At 45.4% G+C, this 22,186-nt stretch overlaps 1 long non-coding RNA gene across 1 annotated transcript; it reads right to left on the reverse strand.

Annotated features, from left to right (window-relative positions):
- Positions 1-508: 508 nt before the first annotated feature.
- Positions 509-19,756, reverse strand: LOC136791589 (uncharacterized). Its single transcript, XR_010833871.1, has 3 exons — positions 16,047-19,756; positions 8,864-8,940; positions 509-5,210 (listed from the first exon to the last, which is right to left on the reverse strand). It is a non-coding gene; the product is annotated as an uncharacterized lncRNA (long non-coding RNA).
- Between the last annotated feature and the right edge of the window lie 2,430 nt (positions 19,757-22,186).

Raw genomic sequence — 22,186 nt, forward strand, 5'->3', positions numbered from 1 at the left:
CGGCTGAACGAGTGGTCACCCCAGGACAGGGCCATGGCACGCTGCCACCAAGGCGTTGCAGGAGAAGCTGTTCCTTGAGATATGCAGTAGCTGTGCAGTAGATAAGATCTCTGTCTCCAGTGCAATCAGTCTCTCACCTATTACAAGCATTTTGTGCACTTCAAATGCTGTGGTTTGCTGTTATGTTTTTTTTTTTTTTAGTTTTTTTTTTTTTTAGTTTTTTTAACCTGATGAACAGAAGGAAAATGCAAACCTGCATGGCTCCACAGGACTCTGAAGTTCCCTGCACGTGCTTAGAAGACAAGCAGACTTATCTTTACCTTCCATAAGCTTCAGGGCTATTAAAGGAACAGGGAACAGCACAGCAAGCAATGCAGAGTCTGCAGCAAACTACAAGTCTGGTTTACAGGTTGTTGAACACCTTCCACTTGCTGGTTTCTAGGTTCTCGGACACCAGCTAAGGGACTTAAGCACCCTGCTGTCCCTTCAGGATTTCTAAACTCCCCCAACATGCCATGCCATTTATCTTTGCTACCCTCAGTTGGGAACATGAAGTGAAAAGTTGGGCACCAGGCTCAATTTTAGCTGTACAAAAGCTGCTACTTGCCCATAAATCAACGTAGATGTGCTGATTTACACTGTGTGAGAAATTGGTTCATTAGCTCTAATTAAACAGAGGCCCAAGCCACACAATTTAAATTTGAACAGTGTTCTTGAACACCCTGTTCAACCCAGGAACTGGGATTTGCTTGGTGCTTTCCTATATTTAGCATACAGTAATGTAACTGAAGCAACAAAATTAGACTCGCAAATAGACTGGTTTCTCAGTACTTAATCAAGGACCTTTTCCCAGAACTGCCGAGGGCTGAAATTAAAAGAAAGGAATGTGTGGTAATCAGCCCCATGGAGACAGAAGGAAACCACCATGAGTTTTAAGTCCAAACATACATTCTGGCCAGCTGAATGTACCGTTGTTTAAATTAAATGTGGCTTCAGAGTGACCCAGCCCGGGATTGCACAAAACTCTTCAGAAGGCACAGCCTGTGCACAAGGAATTACCAAGCAGATGCAACTCTGATGGTCAATAATTCACCGTACTCAGCCCCCATCTGTAACAGATGTAGAAAATGATAGGTCTGAAGTACCCCTGCAATAATGCTGACCTGTTTCTGTCCATGGCTCTGGTGACCAGCAATAGGTATAGAGAGTCTGAAAGACAAATCCAGCATACAAACTGCAAAATGCACAAAATGGGCAACGATCAGAGTGCGGCAGCTCCAAGCAACAAAGCAAAGAAAGGAGGCAGGAGCCTGCAGGTCTGCTCTCGTTCAAATTCACTTGAATAGGTCTGACAAGATAAACTAGAAGGCTCCCTTTTCCGTCCTTTCCTTAATCTACTTTTTTACTGGGAGGCTGAATAGAAGAATTAAAAAAAGTTCTGTCACTGATTTTCATACTATTAGGATAAACCCCTCTCCTCAGTCTAGCCTAAGAATTGCCAGAGGAGTAAGACAAAGAAAATATTCTGTAGGCAGTAATATAGCCAGACATTTAAGAAGTGTTGAAATACTTCAGAAACTGTCAGAGCTTGCAGCTGATGCTGAATGAAAGCAAGCTTCGTTTTTATGCATTTCTACAACACCAGCACCAAAAGCCTCACAGTGTCGGTTAGGACTTGCACAGACACTGATGAAGTGCTAAGTCAGAAGAAGGTACATATACTTCGGAGCTGCATCTTCTAGCTTTGGCAATCCCCTTGAAGAGCCCAGTTGTGCCTCCCCATCGCTTCTGCTCGCACCATGCAGCGAGCGAATGGAGCAGCCTGCCACACGCAGAGCATGCCCCTAGAAACATTGTCCGAACAGCTTCTGCCAAAAAGTCTTCAGGTTGGGTTTACTTCCCTCAGGCAGAAGCTACTGACTCCTCCTGGCATTTTTTTCCTACATAATGTGGGATCTCTGCTGGAGCTGGACAGATGAGGTAAAAAGGCTGAGAATCCCCCTGCACTGGTTTCATGTACTGCATTCTCCTGCTAGTGTGGGAGGCAGGATGTGAACGCAGGGCAGGGAAGCAGAGAAAATAAGGGGAGAAGTAGGATATGGGAACCACACAACACTAACATAAATCAGGCACTGTGACTTCGGTTTACCCAGAGGCAAGACAGCTGAGAAGGAAGGGCCCGGTTTGCTCCCCTCCCTGCAGTAGAAAAGCTGCCTGGGCTCTGAAGCTGAATCTGGAAATCACTCCCGCTGAGCTCCAGCTATTGAGAATTGATTATGCAAAGCCACATCAGGGAAAGCATGCCCTGTATGGGGCAGATCTTTCTCAATGCAGTTCTACAAAACATTATAACATAATTAAGCTGCCGTTAATATTGATAACTCCATTTTGAATTCTATTTCTAGTTCCATTTCCTCCATTAATCTAATAATTAATACTGCTTTCACATCCTTATTAAAGATATCAGCGTGACAGCAGAAAAAAAAAATCAGGCTGAGAATCTTATTCATAGTGACTAGTGACTAACATCAAGTGCAAACTGCAAAGAGCTCCAGAGTGCAAAAACCTCCAAGTTAACCTAACAACCCCAAAGCCTCTCTGAGATTCACAGATATGAGCATTTCCTAGAAGAATAATGAGAAGAAATCATTTACTCTTAGATTACAAAACACTCACTGGAGACATAAGTGCATTTGAAAAACACACATCAAATGCAATTCAAGGAAACACACTCCTGGCTCCTACATTTTTAAGAAAAGCCAAGCTGCCTTCCTACAAGGTAATATTCATGAACAAGAAGTGGAATTACCACTTCTGCCGCTGTGGTGAACCCATTCACACTAAGGACAGCAGAGCTGCAGTGGAGGGCACAGGAGAAGCTGTGAGGCACAGCTGGTGGGGAGCTGGGGGACTGCACAGGCCTGTGGATGATAAATATCTTCTATCACATAATTAAACACAGAATCAGTGTGCGAACTAATTTAATGCCTCGCCCTTGGCCCTGCCTTTCCTTCCTCCCCAAAGGCATGCTGCTCCTCCCAGCAGGCTTCTTACCGTGGCGTGCTTTTGCAGCGAAGGGTCCAAGGCACCGCTCTAAGTGGCGCTCAGGTATTGTTCCTGTGTCTTTGTTTCCTTAGGCAACACCTCACACTTTTATGCTCCCTTGTATTATGCCAGAACAATTTGGGCTTTTGCATTTCATCCAGGCCTCGAACCCTTAGCGAGCGAGCCCCTGTTAGTGCCCCAGTGGAGGCAGAGCCAGCACGCAGACCTTCCTGTAGTTAATCTTGCAAACCTTCTTACTTGGAGCGGGTGCAAAGGTGGGAGACTTCCCTCAGCTCACAGGCACGCCGCCTGTGGAGCATCCAAGCCCTGCAGCTGGACAGTGTCAGGGCAAGCACAAAAGCTCAACGTTGAGCGTACCTTTTCTTTAGCAGGGAGGCTTGATGCTACGCAGCCTCCACACTCCCTTCCTAGCCTGTCAAAAGGGGGATTACCACGTCAGCATTGGCATCACCATTCAGAACATTTTCAAAGGAAACAATTCCTAAGTACGCAGGAGTTCAAGTCATTGCTGGACAGAATATCCAAGTAAACCAGTGAGCTCCCACCTTCCCTTGACTGTTAATCCAAAGCTGATATTGCTCTGGGGGGTGACGGCTCCAAGCCTCAGCGAGCTCCCTTCCCTCTCAACCAGCTCCACTTTCTGGCCTTTTTGGACCCAGAGCCTTTTTCCAGACTCAGCGGCTGCAAGCCAGCTGTTCCTAAAGAAGCAGAAGTGTTGCTCTGTCCTGGAAGAGTCACGAGATGCCTTAAACACAGCAGGTACACTAAGGGATCCTCTCCCCCAGAGCTGGTCCGTTACCCCACAGAGAAGTAGGGAGCCAGGGAGGAAGCCCTTCACTCCAAACTCTCTACACCATGGCTTTGCTCCAGTCATCCACTTTCCCTTTTGGCATATTGAAACCCCAGCGTCCTACATCTCCCCAGTATTAAAAATTACCACCTGCAAACCACCTATGCTCTTAGCACGTCTGCCAGGCTTTTGCCTGCAAGTTATCTGAACCTGCACTTTCTAAAATGCTTGTTCCTTATCAGTGTTTTATAATATTTTTTTCCTTGTGGCCTAATAATTTAGAAATTAATCCTTCTGTGAGTCAAGTATATTATTCTGCTGTCATCCAAACACAGATCAGAAATACTTACTAAATGCTTCTACTTAATTTTCATCCTCATTAACAATTGCACCATTTCAATTTCAAAGAGGCATTATACAATTTTCTGTTTCAAGCAGATTGTTTAAATTCTTTATTGTCCTTGAAGATAGCAGCCAAGGATAATTTTACATTTCCCTTTTTATTTCCAGTTTTCTACCCTTCATTTCTAATTTATATTAACTGCTACCCATTCTCCCTCCCCTTCCATGCCGCTTTTACTTTTTTGCTCCTAATGCTGTCTTCACCACTGAACAACGACCAGCTTTTATGCAGACGCCTCTTTCCCGAGGGCACAATCACAGTTTTTCCATATAATGCACTGTTCTTAAAGAAAGTCTAAATCTAGCATTCCTATAAAGCTCTCTCTGAATTCCAATCAAAAAGTCCTTTAACTTTAGATAAATTGTGTGTTATATTACTAGTTGGAAGAGTCTTCTTTTTGTTTAGATTTTCTATAACAAAGGTCACGGTTATGCAGATACAACAACTACCAATCCAGCTCTGAAATCCTTCACTCCCAGATGTGCTGGGTCTGTACAAACGCTACTCTGATTTCTTGAAAGCCACACAAGTCCTTCCACTCTGAAAGGCTGCACCTGCTGATCCCAGGTTCAATAGTTTGTTTTGGTTGTTGCTGTTTTTAACTAAAGAACTAAGTGGAAAATAAGCCCATGTTTAGTGACACTGCAGTCTGACTCTATCAAAACCACGGATGCAGAGAGGTAAGACTTTCCTTCGATGTTTTAATTCACCACACTACAGTATTATGTGTAGCCGAAGATAAAGCACCCAGTCCCCTCTGCACATGGTTCACCTAGATATGCGGGGTGGAAGCTGAGTGTGTTCACTCAACGCACAGAGTGCATCCTGCTGTACGCATGCCCTGCCGTCATTTTCTGTTCGCTTCAGGTTCTTTTGGGATGTCGTTTGTAGCCTCAAGTTATCAGGACATTACTTTTCTCCAGTTTGGTTGCCTTCATTATCAAAGGTAAGCTTAAAAAGAGAAAAAAGAAAATTGGGAAGAATATTCCACTACTCTACCTTTGGAAGCAAGAATGCCAGGCACATTACCCCATGAGTAGCTTCCTGAAGAGCAAATGAGGATTACTTTAGCACAATGACACCTGAGATCCTGTGGTATTTTGAAGCTGCAGGTGTTTTTTCTTCTGAGGAGCCTGCTTTGCAATGGTTTTTCACTCATATATTGTCCTCAGACCTTGCCACCTGTGCACCAGAGGCTGTTAAGAGATCAGACATCTAATATCTATGATTCTATATCTGGAAAGACCTGGTCTTGCCCTGGCACAAGAGAGATGGACTTTCCTGCTTTATTTCCTGTAATTCTTTCATACTTTACTAAATGCATTTGCTTTTCTACATTTTCTGAAGATATTTAAATGCCCTCACTGAAATCATCTTTAACTGGGTTGAACACAAGCAAACTGAAAAAGCTCTTATGACCTTTGCATCAAAGTCTGTTTGCTATTTTTATTTCAGTTCTAGGCTGGAGTCAGCTCACCTGTATAGTCCTAACCAAGCTGTTAAAGAACAAAATGGCTCTAGAAAATCAGAAAAGGGCCATCAGCATGACTTATCTTGAAGATTTTTCACTCACCTCTGTCTTTTCCACACACAAATGACATTTCACCCAAACCAGGACTGTTTCAATACTTCAACAATTAATTTCATTCATTACTAACTCAACGCAATTTATGAGGGATATGTTTCTGGCACTCAGTGGTTAGTGTCTCTCAGCAATGGCCTAGCCTCCTAAATTAATCCAGTCTGAAAGGGTCTGTGTAAAACCCTCAGTGCTTTTTATTATTATTATTATTAGAGAACATCTCTCAGCTGGATCCAGCTGTTGCAAGGAAAGAAGTACTCTCCCAAAGTACAGAGATCTCAGTAAGTTTATGAGCACATGTGCCTAGTGGTTCCTAAACAGTGCTACTGCAGTCACTGAAAGATGAACTACCCGGGCCCCAATGCAAATGTCTCTACGAGCACTGCTAAAGCTGTTGGAGATGGGCTTTACTAAATGCAAGCTGAAGCGCCCGTCTTGACTCAGGACAGGGAGCATGGGTCCCGCTGGGGAAGGCTACGGTAGTTGAGGGCTATGGCAGTATATGACCAGAAGGTGCTCAGAGGAAAGTAGAGACCATTTTCCTACAGGTGTGAGACAGCACATTGCTAGTGACCGCTGCCTCGTGGTCTGCCCTTGACTCCAGCAACGATAACGACGGCTGCTGCTTATACGCGTGGCTGCTATTGCTGCTGCCTGTGCGTTACAGCAACATGAGTCTGGGAACCCCTGGCACAGGTTATAGCCACAGGCTGAATTCCTCTTTGATACCACTTAAGCCAACATGAGTTCTGAGAAAATGTTGCCACATGTTCTCTCCATGACGCACTGCTGAACAAGCAGCTCTTATTTTGTGTTGCCTCCAGTTTAAAAGTGATTTCAGTGTATGGCCCCATACTCAGTGCTTTGCTGCAGGGTGACTTGGAGCTGGATGAATGTGGCAATACCAGTGCCCATGAAGAAAGCTATATGCTCTTCTAGCTGTATATGAAATAATAGTACTCAGGACTGTTCCTAGCTATTGGAAGCTTTCCGTTACAAACACCATGAGGAATGCTTATGTCATTTGGGTCTCTCTTAACCTCTCTTACCTGAGATAAAACAAGTAACCCTGTGCCAAAGCCTTAAAAAACGCAACACCCCCCAAATCTGAGGCTGTGATGACAGCCTGGGTTTAGCAATCAACCACCGCTTAAAGTCAGGTTAGCCAGCTGACACGTTACTTATGACAGATCCTTACTTGCTGTGCTGTTCCTCTGAAAGACTCAAGAGGCTGTTTTCACCACTGGTCCAACCCACCACAAAATCACAAAGCATGTTGCCTTTTCCATCACCTGCCAAGAATTAGTTATAGATCACAGCCATCTCCAGGAATGAAACACTACGGACATTCTGGAATCCTGTGCAATTGCCTGGATTAATAAAAACAGTCTGTGCAGAACTTTTTTCTAGATCCCTGACACTTCAAACAGGAGAAAGGCAACTGGCTTCAGTGCCATGTTAGGCTCCCTTCATTGTGTTGGGCTTCGCAGTTCGTGAGCAGTCACTGAGGAGGTGGTGTGAACATGCTTGCCATAAGGGAACGCCTCTTTGAGAAAATCCAAGAGCTTTTGCCCTTCCTTCTGCAGCATGTCTTGTTCTCTTCTGAGAAACTGGGTCTGAAAAACTTCGAGATGTGCTGCAGTCTCCTACTTACCCAAGCTTTTAGGAAGGAGAAGTCAGGGAAAAAAAAGAGCCATTTATGAGAAAAGGTGGGTTTTGTGGGAACTTACTGAGCCACAGCACACAGCCTTTAGGAGACGTGACTATTTCTGCTCTAGCTGTACTTTTAGCTTTCCGCACAGACAGTAACAGTCCTTTCCTCCCTTAAAATTACTTAACGTTAACTGAATTAGTCTCAACTTGAAACATCTAACTTCCAAGAAGAGGAAGTCTCTTTAAGGAGTATTCACTAACTAATCCTGAGAAGTTAGGCTAAAGCCAGAAGGCCCATTTCTTCAGCTCGTCATACAGCAATCCATCCTGTTCACATGGAGCTCTGCAGCCTTGTGAGCTGCAGCTTCTTAACTTTTGTTCGTGACCTATTTATGCCACTGTTTACAAGCTACCCAAGACTGCCTGGCTATTACAGCTTAAATGTATAAACTGCATCCTCAAGTGAACTTTACACTTTCATTTTGGAAATTTACACATGCACACAGAATTTTTTAAATTTTGAGAAACAAAGAGGGGAAACAGATTCACTAAATGTAAATTGATTCTTTTCTCAGGAAAACAACAACAACCAACCAACCAAACAGAAAAGCAGTAATAATCCCAGCCAATCACATATGTATGCTTTTAAAACTCTTTTCAGCTTTCAGTTGGACTTTTTTAACTACTTGTTGGTTGTGTTTGCATGGCTGAAGAGCCAGCAGTTAGCAACAACTGCTGTTCAACTGAAATTATACTATAGTACCAGTATTTTGTGGGTTTTGTGACACTTGGCTGCTGCCTCAAGTTGTCCTGTGCACAGAAATAGTGCTTTGAATGGAACAGCTGCATTTTATCCACAACTCTTTACTTCATTGTCATAACAACAGGAAAAAACTCTGAGGGATGCATGCTCACTAAACCAGTTATAAAAAACACACACAGAACAAAGCAAGAGACATCAGCCAAAGTCAACTCCTCTGGCACGCAGGGTAAGGGAATGGGAGAGCCTTGGGCATCTCTACCCTCCTGCCCTGTGTGACATCCCCTTATTTTTATGGCACTCCTAGGAGTCCCCTTCCAGCACACCCCAACTCAGAGGGCAGCAGGTGGGGCAGGAGCTGCGAACCCCCTGCACCACATTCGGAACAGTCTCTGCAACCTCCACCAGCCAGAGCTCGCCCCAAGCCTTGTTTCATTGGGTTAGTACCCCAAGGTAACCCTAGGCCTGCTGGGCCCATCAGAATGGAAAAGACATTAAAGAGGCATTCTCACTCCATCACGGCAGGTTTTATGCTGTTATCACGCTGTTATCTGTGCCTATTTCAAGGCCCAGGTTGCACAGAGATCTCCAAGCACGGAAGTGACTTACCCTGAGTGAAGTTCACAGCCCATAGATAATTCTGCCCAGGCCTGCACATCACTTTGGCTCCATTCACACCACTGAAACTGTTTTATAGAAAGCAAAAAAAAATAGGTAATCTCACTCTTCAGGAATGTCTTCTTTCAGAGAAAAAACAAACAAACAAACAAAACACTTTTTTTTTTTTTTTTTTTTTTTTACATTTTCTAATTCTTCACAAGACTAATGAGCAGAAGAGCAATCCCTTTGCAGCCTTTGCTGCCTATATTGACTCAGCCAAAAGCAGACACCTAACTGAAATTCTCAGAACAGGGACTTTAGAGGTAAACGGTGAGAGAAGGACGCATCCAACCTGGATCTGACTAGCACTCGTGTTAGTGCCCAGCCTGCTCTGCTGGAAGACCCAGCGTTTCTCAGGTGCCTAGGCTTACATTCTGTCTCCACCAAATTCCTTCTGCTGTCCCTTCAAGGATCAAATGCAAAGGGCTTGATCTACTTCTCCTGTTAGTCAAAAAATAATAATAAAATAAATACATTATAAATAAATAAATAAATATATATCTATTTAACCCCCTTTTGACTCTGTTCTCCATAGCAGCTGCACACATTTGTAGCAGCTCTTTGCTCACTGCCTGCTTCTGTGTTTCTGTAGAGCTCATAAAGCCCCCTGAGCAGTGGGTATGGAGGACTTGCATTGCAATTTGCTGTGTGATCTGGTAATGGCCACTGCCCCACTCCGAAAGCCAGGACACTCTCCTTGCTTCTTCCTTGAGGAGGAAGCAGTGAAGCCTTGCTCCTGGGCGAGGCAGCAGCTCCCAGCCTTGCAGGACCTCAGGGGGAACCACGAACTGTTGCCACCGACAGTGAGAACCTTGCTGATGAGGCGTGAAGAAGGAAGCACACCGCTTTTGGAACCAGCACCCCCAGCTTTCACTTCCCTCTCATTCTGGCCCTGACCAAATCCTAAGAGGACAAACTGTACTTGGCACCTTCCCAGGCACGGTGAGGAGCAGCCTCCCCCTGCTCGGAGCCGTGGCTGCCGCTGGCTGGCACGCAGACAGGCTATGCTGCTATCGGGCAGGTACAGTCAGTGCCTTCTGGTCCGTGGCACCGCTACAAGCCGGGCATTTCTGGCTACCACAAGGCTTCTGTCCGCAGCACGGCTTCCTGAGCCAGCAGAGGGTCTCTGCTGTCCGCTCTCGTGGGGGCTGATCAAGTTCAAAAAAAAGACATTGAGAGGTTTCCCCATTCTTACGGCTCCTGTAAGCCTCGTTGTGCAGGACTGCTGGGGCGCTTTGCTTTTCCTCACTCCCCTCTTTCATGCACACCCTGCAGACGTGCCTGATGGTGGAACAGAGCCTCGGGAAACCGCCGCGACGCCAGGCCCACCGACTGCCCAGCTACGGACACCTCTGGGGAAACGTGAGCACGGGGCAGGCGCTGGCACACGCTGACACAATGACAGGAGCAGCTCGGCCACGGCTGGATCACTCACCGGGAGCAGCTTCACTCCTGGGCACCCGAGCACGAATGCCGCTGAACACGACGCAGCCTGCAGCACAGAGAGGCCTTTTCCTTGAAAACAAATGTGACGCGAAGTCCTCTCGGTTTTACATCACAGCCCATCTTTCAGGCAACACAATTAAACCACCGCCAAACCAAGCAAGGGCTGCGTTCGTGAGTGATGCTGAGTCACAGCACTGCTCACTTAGCACAAGAATGAGTCTGCCCAGGTTTACGGGGCTGCAATATTTAATTTGAACTAAGCAGCTCAGAGGTCCTCATTTCATCACAGCTGTCTGAGATAGATGGGTAGTCCCAGGTTTCAAGCACTAAACAAAACATACTTGTCTCTTAAAACCCAGCGATGTTGTTCAAAGAAACGAAACGGCTGTTTATGTCGCCACTCCACCACCATAGCAGTAAAATCAATAATGTTGCCATACAATCCTTGTTTACTTTCTTCTGCAGCCACTTTTCCTTTCCCAAAGCTGTCAGAACACCCATTTTCATGCCCTGCTGTAAAGCAGACCACTGTGATCCTTGTACAATTTGTTGTTATTTATAAAGCCGTACTTGAGCATAGTATTACTTTTATACACTCTCCCTCCTTTTCTGTATCTCTTATTGTATCAGGAAGAATAAAAAGCTCATCTCAGCTATCTAATAAACATAAATGCCCACTGCAAGCCTGAACCAGGCTGAGGAACAGGTATTACACGCAGACAAGCAGAGTGCTGAATGGTCTAAGCAGCAACAGCCATGTCACAGTTAGCACAATGCATAACGCAGCGTTCAAGCTGCAAATCAGAAATAATATACAATCCCAGTTAAAAAAAAAAAAAAATTACTGTGAAGAATGGCCTTTTTAGTCAAATCAAATGTTTGCAATTTGTGAAAAATAATTTTCTCCCCCAGCATTTTTAGGCACTATGGTTATTTTTCCCATTTCTTATGCTTTTGTATGCCTTTTGTGCTGATACAGTTGGGAAACCAATGATTTCACACATTTTAGCTTAACAGAGGTGGAAACATTATGAAAGGGAATATATTCGCATTTCAGAGAACTCTGCAATTAACTGCAACACCGATATGAATATTAAGCACAACTCTCCACTTCTCCCTTCCTTGCTTGCCTGGGAACAAACAGTGCTAGAATTCGGAATGAATCGATGCGCAGCTACTACAGCCCATTTTTTCAGCACGCGTCACAGCCTCATCATTACCGTCATGCTGATCAGAACTGATCAATTGGCTTCGTTCTTGTGTCACAGGGCCTCTCTGCTACTCTGCCAGTGAGGAAAGGAGGCCAAACAGACAAAACAGTAATTCATGCCCACATTGAGACACCTTCACTCTGCCGGGCGTGTGAAGAAGCACTGCTGCAGAGAGAGCAGTGCCCAAGCTGTTCTGCCTGCTCTCAGGAGGGGACGAGCCCCTGAGTCACTGCTGCCTGGTTCTGAGGGACACCCACACGAAGCAGCACAGCACTTGGCAGCCCTCGCTGGCCAGGGAGGAGGTCACTTGTCACAGGTGTCCCCCAGTCACTGACCCAGCCATTTAAATGCTCCACAGAGCTCATCCATCCCCAACACGGAGCAGGCTCGGTGCAAAGCAGTGGCAGAACCCAACGGACACTTCAGAAATAGAATACTTCCAAATAACTCGGTCATTGGTTTTGTTGTCGCTTCAGAGAATGAAAATAAACAAACCCCAAACTACGTGACACTCCTAAACCTATGCCAGAATATGCTAGAATGTAAATACAGCTCTTGGAGATCCTTGTGCTAGTGTCACTGAAAAGCCCACGGACAGGATGCGAGCAGCTGACTTCAAATAAGATGCCTGCCAGCAGAGAGAGGAGGTTGGAGACAAGCACCCACGTGAGCCAGTACGATCAGAGCAGGTGAGCCTCCAAATCACCCCTCTTTGCAGAGATTTTATTACAGTTGGGCAAGCAACAGGCCGGTCATGAGTCACCTGCCATGAGACACACTGCCATTAACTCCTCCCAGCAGCATCAGGATTTCAGGTGGAAAGTTACAGCCGTGTTGTAGCCCAAGGTTGTGTAAGAGGTCGTTCTGTGTGCTGCCTTTCAAATGCTTCCAGCAGGTGTCAATTCGAATGGCACAAGCATGGTGAAGCTCTAAGGACTTCAGAAAAGTGGTCAAAATATGCCTTACGTGGGCTGCACAACAAACGTGTCTCATGCTCCACCAACAGCAACCCCCAGCAGTGAAACGAAGGGCGAACATCTCACCACCTGCAGGTTCAGCATTGCTCCTCCTGGTCAACAGCAGCACACGAGAATCTGACCGGACGGGACAGCCAGCACTGAGGGCAGTGCAGCTCCCGACACGTACAGGTTTCTCTCAGGGCATTGCAGGATGTTAGTTAGCTTCCTCACTCTTCTAGAGATTTCCTGGCACTACTGCCTTGAACACAGACTTCTGCTTCACGCCAGCATCCTGTCCTCCTGTTCCCAGCCTCATCAGCTGCATTTCAATCTAACCGTTGGGCAGCAGACTGTATACAATGCAGACTGCCTTGCATTTCAATGTTAATCACAGAATGCTCTGGGGTGGAAGAGACCCTAAAGCCCATCTAATCCCAGCCCCTGCCGTGGACAGGGACCCCTCCCAGCAGCCCAGGCTGCCCCCAGCCCCATCCAGCCTGGCCTTGGGCACTGCCAGTGGTGGGGCAGCCACAGCTCCTCTGGGCAAAATGTTAAACAGAAGTGGCACTGTCCGTAATCCTAGCTAGAGAAGTGGACATTCAAAATTAAATCTACTTCAGTAACTGGATTATACTTCTTGGCTAATCACTGAGTGAGTTCCATATGGTCTCCTACACAGACTGTAGAAGACAGTATCAAGAGAGGGAAAGATGGGGCTAGACCCCACTTCCTGCAGACCACCTTCTTCATTTTATTGATCTATTCTCTAATACCATCTGCCTAACTGATCTGTTGCATCCTTACGATGAGACTGCAACCACTGATGGAGTATTTCTGAGCATGGGAGGCCTTCCACAGCCAAACAGCCAAGATTTGCCCCCTCAAACACTTCTAGACAAAGCAGTGCTGCAGCATCGTATTTTGCACCCACTACAATTGACTCGGTTCAAGAACAGGCCCGCATCCCTTGAATCTGAACCAAGCTACAGGGATGTACCAAGTTCTGTCCTGCCACGCTCCCCGTCTGCTGTACAGAAGGGTATTTATAAATTTCCCGTAGCTCGCTTGTCCTTCAAGGAAGGCCGCAAGGTCCAGTCCATCAGGTGCTGGAATCCTGCGAGGCAGGAGCGGCACCGGGCTCCTCATGCCTCACGGGTGATGGCAGAGCTCCTTTTAGTCCTTAACCTTTTAGGTTAACGGCAGCAGGAAACCGTCTCAGTGTAAGTGAACATGCCGCACCAGCACGAAGAAGAACCCCAGCTGCCAAGCTAATTGTAGAGACGGGAACGGGTGCTAGGAGGTTAGGACAGGAGATGGCACGTCTTCTATATTAGCGTTGTTCCAATGTCCTCAGTGAGTCACAAGCAGGGAATCTTACTTCTCAGGTAAAGATCTTCCACTATTTAGTGCAGGGATTTTATCCTTTTAATGGAAAAATCTTGACAACCATGAATAGGAGCATTCACGTCACAGGGAAATTCTAGCTAGGTTTTTCGATACCTCTTGTGCAACACATTCCAAACTCAACCAGTTTCTTCAATCTGAATTTATGCGCACGTTCTGTGGGATTCACATCCTCCACCCTTTGTTACCTATTGCCAGCCTGAAGCTAATGCAATGAGAGCTGAACAGGTTCAGAAGCCACCTCTCTATAATGACCCTCAGACCTGGCACAGATAAGTGGAAAGAATGAAATCACCTTGAGGGACGTGCTGAGTGTGACAAGACAAGTATAACCACACTTGTGTGTGGAAAAAGCACTCCTGATTAGAAAAAGCACCTGACGTTTCTTACAATCCAGCTATCTCTGCTAACTAGTGAGTATTGTTCAACTTTATTTTCTTATTGGAGAAGTTCGGCTGCATTGCTCCATGGATGTCTGCTTTTCCATCTGATTGAGCGTGACACCTACTGTTTGGCTGTACAACTCCCACGTCCGTGGGACAGCCCTTCGTTGGGCAACTCAAAATAAAGACGATTTTGCAGCTAACTTGCACAGGCAGCAGATAGGAAACATGGCTGTGACACAGGGTAAAATGACACAGCCAATGACACAAATGACACTTTCCAAACGTTTCCACTATTTTAAGGCATCGCCATTCTGGAATGATCACAACAGACAGATTAGCAATATGATTTACAGGAATACACACACACTTGGACCCACAGTTTAAGCTCAAACATTTTGCAAAAGAGTTTAAAAATTGAGCATGCAGTCAGGGCAAAACCTCACAAGCTTACAACTACAAAATTTTCAGAATTCTTTCAGTCCTCTTTTATGTACAATGTAATGACATACATCGCACTGGTTTGGAGTAATAGTGACAAAAAAGGAAGGCAAATGAGACTTGAGCCCTTTCCATTATTGCTGTTTTCCTGGAACTAATATAATACAGAATAGCTCCTCAATGTGCAAACATTTCTTACATTAACTAATAGATTTAGAAAGAAAAGGAATTAAAGCAGTACAACGGTTATCAAACACCTTATTTGGTTTCAATTAAGTTGTGAGGGAAAGAAGAGGAAGAATGGAGTGGCAGGGGAAGGAAGGAAAACAAAAGGGTAAAGAGTTGTTTTCACTCTCCCCTATACAGACAATTCCCTGTCAAATTGACTGAGAGAGTATAAGAGAATTTGTGGAAGTTCTTAGAAGAAGAGGGATTCATCTTAGTTATGTTTTCTTGAAGCTTTCATGTTCTCAATGAGCAGCATTTGTTGTATTAATCTCTTCTATTCACCTAAAGAAAAGATTGTGAGCTACTCAGCATGTAGGTAGACTTCTTCCAGATGTCTCCCTAATGCTCAAGCAAACATTCTCAGACAGCTTAGAAGAAAGATATTCTCGTTGTAGCTGAACAGGCATTGTTTAGACAACAAACAGTACAAAAATTTTGTCTTTACAGAATAAGGAGTGTCTAACTCCATTTGCAGATATTACAGAAAAAAGAAGAGAAAGAAAATCCCTGTTTCGTGCAGACTACAGATTTAGGTCTCACAGGATCCAACTACAGCTTTTAATTTCTGGAAACCAGGCAAACTCACAGACTTCTCACAATGGTGTGTGGAATATTTAACAACCCAGCTACCTGAATAGTTGAGCAAGACAATGTTGTTGAAATTATTCCATTTAAAAATTCAGATTGTTTACAATTGACAATCTCCAGCTGATAATTCTTTGCTTATTGTGCCAATTCTTCAGTAACTTTTTTCTGATCGTTGAATGTGGTTTTCTGTTTTTGTAATACTGGAAAATGGTGCTGTGAACAGTAAGGGTAAGATTGCTCCCATTTCTAGACAGGATATGTTCAAATACAGTCTTGAGCAACTTTTCGTCCTTCATTTCTAGTAGAGAACACCAGAATTCAGTCCTGTCTCTCTTGATTTGTCAGGTCAAATGGGGAGGAACATCCCCCACAGCAACTGCGGGTCATATGTCCCTGAGGCCTGCCTTCAATCACACCATTTCTGTGCACCAAAAGAAGAATATTAAAAACAAGATAACAAATCAGCACGTGCCCAGGACAGTAAACTTCACCATAAGCAAGGTCAAGTGGTCCAAAAACACTGAAACCGAGTAAGCTAAGAGCTCAAGGCTCTGCAGAAGGACTACAGGTGTCAAGTTGGGTGGCAGAGAACTAGAACCTTTACCAACTGTTAGGTCACACTGGCGTCAGTCCCTCATGATTTCCCTTCTCCCTACCAAAATTCCCTGCTGGTCCTATGACCACTTGAAAATGCAAGGACCATATGCTTTAATGAGCTGGAGGCAAGAGAGACCAGCCACATCATCAGATACGAGCCTGTTCTGGGAAATGGAATTATATTCATCATAGCCCTGCAATGCATTGACTCCATCCATTAATGGCAACTTTCCAATGCTCCGCTTAGTTTTACTGCCAAGCCAGGATCATGCTCGGGAACAAGAAAATAAAGTCTATTAGTAAGAGAAAAATGCTACACAAAAGCAAACTCAGCAGAGCTACACCATGGATACTGTGGCAAATTTGAAAGGAGAAACATTATTATTTTTTTTCAGATAGGCAATAGTGCTCCTCCAGCTTTCTCCCATCACTCTGATGCTATCCAGATCTGCAGCCAGAAGGAATGGGAATTAAGTTGTCTCTTTGTCCTGAATGCTCATGTCTCAGTAAGAGCTGAAAAAGACGTTTACTCTGCTCTACCACCCCTTCTTTCACTCATCTTTCTGTACAGAAACATCTAATTATTGCTTTCTTCTTGCATTCTTTATCCCAATTCTAAACAGTTGTTGTTTCTAGAAATATATTTCTGTATACCACCACTAAGAGTGGAAGTTTCTGGTTTCGTTGGTTGGTTTTTGGCTTCCTACTACTTGCATTTTCTTCTCATTCTCTAACCTGAAAACTTCAGCTTGTCCTATAGGTGAGCATTCCTCAGTTCCGACCCAGGGGAATGAAATAGCTTTGAAAATACTTTCAGGAAATGACCTCATTTTCTCTTAGCCCAAACATTTCCCCACACTTCCAAGCAAAACCCAACAAGAAGGGTTGCAAAAGGATCCTAGCACCTCCTCTGACAAAGGCAGCTCTACAGAGCTTCCTTCTAAAATTTCATGCCAAAAGGCTATCTTGGGAAACTTCCAACAAAATTGGACGCAGTCTCGAAATATGTCCTAAAACATATCCTAATATTTTATGAAAGGCAATACACATAGATACAGGATATAAGAAATAATGGACACAGAGACAAAGCCACCTTGCTACAGCCAATGTAGATCTGTGCCAGAATGGAGCAGAAAATGGCAGCAGCTGGGAACTGGGAAGGGAAGTTTCAAACAGAGTCCTACTGTGCACGCTTGGGTTCTAAACGGTGCTGTCAAAAGGCTCTACCCTTAGTCAATTTGGTGAAGTCTTTACTTGAACACTATGATACTGCCAAAGCCGGCTATCTGCATAGCTCAGCTATCCTGAAGCTCCCCTTGCCCTGCAGCTGACTTAGAAGTTAGCTGTCAGCTCGTAATTACAGCTGTGACTGCTGGTTCCGCCTTCTGCTGCAGCCTGCACTCCCGCCTAGACAGCTGCTGGGTCAGGCTGCCTATAGCATCAACACACATAAAAAAGAAGGAGACCACGTCAGAGATTTAATTTACTCTCCCTTTGCTCCTGCAGGCCCCCTTACAAAGCTCCTTTGGTCTCCATTTTTTCCTTTTGAGAGACTGCTCCAGAATCTCACTCCTCTAGCGGCTGAAAATCTAATTTCCAGACTAAGTTTATTAATAGCAAATTTGTACCAATTTGTCCTTGTGCCAGCATTGATCTTTATTATAAAGACCTTTTCTTCCCCTCTAGTATTTACTTTGCAATGAAGTGTTTACGGAGATACATCACATTCCTCTCTCAGTCTTTGTTTTGCTAGGCAAAACAAACTGATCTCTTTCAGTTTTCTCTCATCTGCTAAGCTTTCTGTCCCTTACTCATCCTCCAAGCCCGGTTCTGCACCTGCTCCTGTGCGAGTGTTTTTTTCTGACAGAATCGTACACAGTGTTCCTGGCACTCCTGCATCTTGGTTTTAAACCTCCCTGTTTGTACCAGGACTGTCTCCTTGAAACTATCCTACGATCGGCCCTGACACTTCTCCACCACATGGTTCCTACCGCTGTCAGCGTTCCCTGCTGCCCCGGCAGCTCCCTAGCACTCGTCTCATTCCCTCCTCCTACCTGCTAGCACCATGCTGGCCGAGGCCACGTGCGGCCCCAGCTTACTGCCAGCACTTGGCCCCAGTTTCCCTGCACCTCCACAGGGCTCTGCCACGCGCTGCAGGTACCCGTCAGCTGCTCTGCTCCCTGGCTTTGAAAGCATCACGCTCTCACAGAAGATTCCCCTGGTCCCGTTCCTCCTTGGCCTCCTTCCCTTGTTGGTAGGCTTCTCTGGTCACCACTGACTGTCTGGCTTTCAGCCCCGCATCTTCTGTGGGTCAGCCAGCAGTGACAGAAGGACACAGCCACCCTCAGGCCCCCCCCCGTCCTACTCAGAAGTACACAGCCCTTAACTAGCCCCTACAAGCTCCAAAATGCAGCTGAATCACCCTTTTAAAATGGCCAGATATACCCACTGAGCCTCCCCCTGCTGCCACAAACAACAGGAACATCCTTTTTTATTTTTATTTCTAAACAACATGGGCCAATTCTCCTCAGGCTTCCCTGCTGATGAATCACCAGTTCCCTGCCCATAGGCAAAATTCTTGCTGACTTCATTACGCTGGGGTTTCCCTGTACCTTCTAGTGCCATACACTGAGCTGTGATGCCTCCTGGACTGCAGCCTTTTTGCCTGGCCTTTCAAAGACCTGCTTTCAGCATAAACCCGGACACATCAAAAATGGCACACAGAATACAGATGGAGAACAGGCAAAGGCATTTTCATTCTTGCATAAAGAATCAATCTGGACATAGCTAAACCCAGATCTTCGCTTAGGGAACAAAGAATTCCTCCGTTCTCCAACCCTCAATCTAGTTCTGCGAACTGGTGCAAGTGGGGACATCTGTTGTCTTGTGGAAATACAATTCAGATGAGCACATCCATGGGAACTTGGCCAGTGCTATTTCAGTGGCATGGTTCCAGACGGTGCCCCCATACCCTGCCTTCACTCACGCGCTGCTCCCAGATCTTTGCAGTAGTAACAGCCGTTAGGCTGCACAGCATAAACCAGCTCACAAAATCGGCCTGTTCTACACTAACTAGAGAACTTAGACTCCTCTTCCATCTCTACATTCACAACAAAGCTGTCAGCATTTTTACTTCTGACTTCTGGACAGCTTAGCCTTCCCTGCTATGTATGGGTTTCCTACCACTGGTACCAAGAAGAAAAATACAAAGTCTTTAAATCGGTGCAGTGGGGTGAACATGGCAGCTACATCTTACCAAAGGCAGACTAGTTTTGGCAGCATACTGCTAACTGTCTCATGCTTCTCTGCTGGAATACTTTACATCTCAAAACTACTGATGCCTGGGGTTGTGTATGGGCTGCCATGAACAATGATTGCATTGCCACTGCAGTCCTTTGCCATGCCACAGCCCAGACCTGCTCTTCCACCCTGGATGCTATTCTCAAACCAAATATGTGCTTAAAACAAACAAGCAAGCTGCTGCTACAGTGTCAGTTTGTTTTAACTGTATGGCGTAACAGATGCATGGATTTGAAAGTTTTCACCTGTGCTGCGAGCCGTGCTCCAGTTTGGTTCCCTGGCCTGTCGTTTCCCACTGTTACCTGCAGCGATGACTGCTGACAGCCAGCCCCAGAAACATTTTCCTCCACGGGGGCAGCAAAGAGCCACCCACTGGGCACCAAATCATGATACAAAGCATGGCAGGAAAGGAGACGTCAGATCCCTCAGTTTCGCAGCCTCCCGCTCACGTGCACTGCGCTCCCCTGCTCAGGCCATCTTGTGGTTCTTTGGAAGTCATTTGTGTTGCTTGTTTGGGCAGCACCTCGGAAAAGAGAAAGAGGCATGACTCCGTTTGCCACTGTGGGAGGGAGCAGGGGATGGCAGAGGCCCAGCAGGCAGAGTGTGCTGTCCTCTCCCTGTGCGAGGGGCAGCACAGACAGCAGCTGTTCGAACGGCATGCTCCTGCCTGGGAGCCAGGCAAGGGCAGCTCTTGCAAAGGAGGTTTTTAGGACTTCCAATACAGCAACTTGGATTTAAGTCCTAGTAAGAAAGCTCCGTGTCTTCTGTACTCACAGTGCAAAGAGGCACAACCAACAGTCAGTGCCCTCGCTGGGACAGAGAGACAGCTAGCAAAAAAACCCCACCGAACATATCGTTAGGAAGAGAATCTCTTAGCAATAGATTTGTTTGGTTTTGGAAAGAGCATTGATTTTGATAAAGAGTTCCTGCCAAGGCTACTTGGAACAGCTTTGTTTCTGGCAGTCCAGAAGCTTTATTTCAGAACTTCCAAATTGTATGTATTTTATCTTAAAGGTTTTTATCCCTCATACATCATTTACTGCCTTGCCCTAACACGACAGTAGTGGTGAAATATTACATCATTTTTTAGATGATTAAGATGAATCACATCGTACTGCAGAACAAAACGTTACTTGCTTTCTTAGATGGAAGTCATTCCTGGGTGTTGTAATGGCACTGCCAAACTTTCATTATATTGCAAACAAAGGACTTCCTGTTCTACAGAATAAGATAAGATGTTTCAGTCCATATTAAGTAGCAGCTGATCTTATCGATTAAAAAAACCCACAACTACCTACCGTGTTTTCTTATATAATATACATACTGTGATCTACTACTAGTGTTTACTTAGCAAATTAGCAGTAAGCATAAGTAGAAGAACTTTAAAAGCATGTAATTCAAAATGAAAATTCAGAAATCCCAGAGCAAAACATTTCTAAAATCAAAATCTGGGACACAGTGTCCTCATAGGAAATTTTAAAAATAAACTATTTAATTCTGATTAAAGAGGGGAAAAAAAAAAAAAAAAAAAAAGAACAAACAAGCTTTACAGTGTCAGAACTTCCCAGGAAATGGCAGTTCTGAGTTAGGGTAATGCGTGCTAATTCTGAGAAGCCTGAGCAGGATTTTTTTGCTAGGGACGAAGTCCAAGAGGATCAGGACGGAGGGAATTCTGCAGGGACCCACGGTACAAACAGCGAGGTTATGGGAGGTCAGGCACAGCTGGGTGTGAGCGCTCCAGGGCTAAGCAGAGCTTTGGTGGAGGAGCACAGCGCTGCCCGATTAGAGGAGCACGGAAAAAGGGCACTGCCTTCGCTCTTCTGCCCGCTGTCTCCAGAAAAGCAGCAGGTCAGCCCTTGAGGGAGAAGCGTCACGCTCCCGTGGGGAGGCACGCTGGCACCCATAAACGGACGCTCAAGGCTTTACGCTGAGCGCCCACACAGATTTCTTCACCGCGCAGATACCTCCTAGAGGGGTGCTCAGGAACAGGCGCATCAGCAGCAGCAGGATGGTGCCTCCCAGGTGCTTCCTGCTTTTCCAAATTCGGCCTGAGCAGAAGAGGGTGCTAGCAAGCACCAGCCATGGCAAAGACTGGGGATTTCAAGCAGTTACTTTGCAGTCAGGATAACTGCGTCAGCCAGACACGTTCATCTTTTAATTTTCGTGCCCGTGACTCATGACTTTCCATGCTCATGACCTCTCCTGGCCTCAATCCTGGCCCTACTTAGTAACAAAGTTACTTAATTACTAAGTTAAGTAATTTATTTAATACTTAACTAATTTCATTATCCAGATTTTTAAAAGATACAAAGGCAACCTGTCCAAAGACAAGATTTTTGCTCTCGAAGTATTTATGTCCCTTTTCTTTCCCGCATAGGCAGTGATGGATGGAAAATCTGAAATAAATGAATAAATACCTCCACAATCTTGGCTTCATTGCTGGTCAATAAAGAATACAGTCAATCCTTGAAGTAAGACAGATGATACATTTGCTGGGCTTATGGAGCTTAACCGTGGAGTTTATTGCACAATTCAGGATCCGCATCACATATGCATATGCACGCGCGTTGCTGAGGCGGAAAAAGTTAGGACACTCAACAAAGGGCTACTGTCTGCTGACACAAATGAGACAAAAAACTCACCGACCTGGAAGCTAAAGTACAAAAACCACTTGCAGCTTGAGTGCCCCCTGCCCATACACATTAAACGAGGAAG

The sequence above is a fragment of the Anser cygnoides genome, chromosome 10 (assembly GCF_040182565.1).
Source record: "Anser cygnoides isolate HZ-2024a breed goose chromosome 10, Taihu_goose_T2T_genome, whole genome shotgun sequence".
NCBI lineage: Eukaryota > Metazoa > Chordata > Aves > Anseriformes > Anatidae > Anser > Anser cygnoides.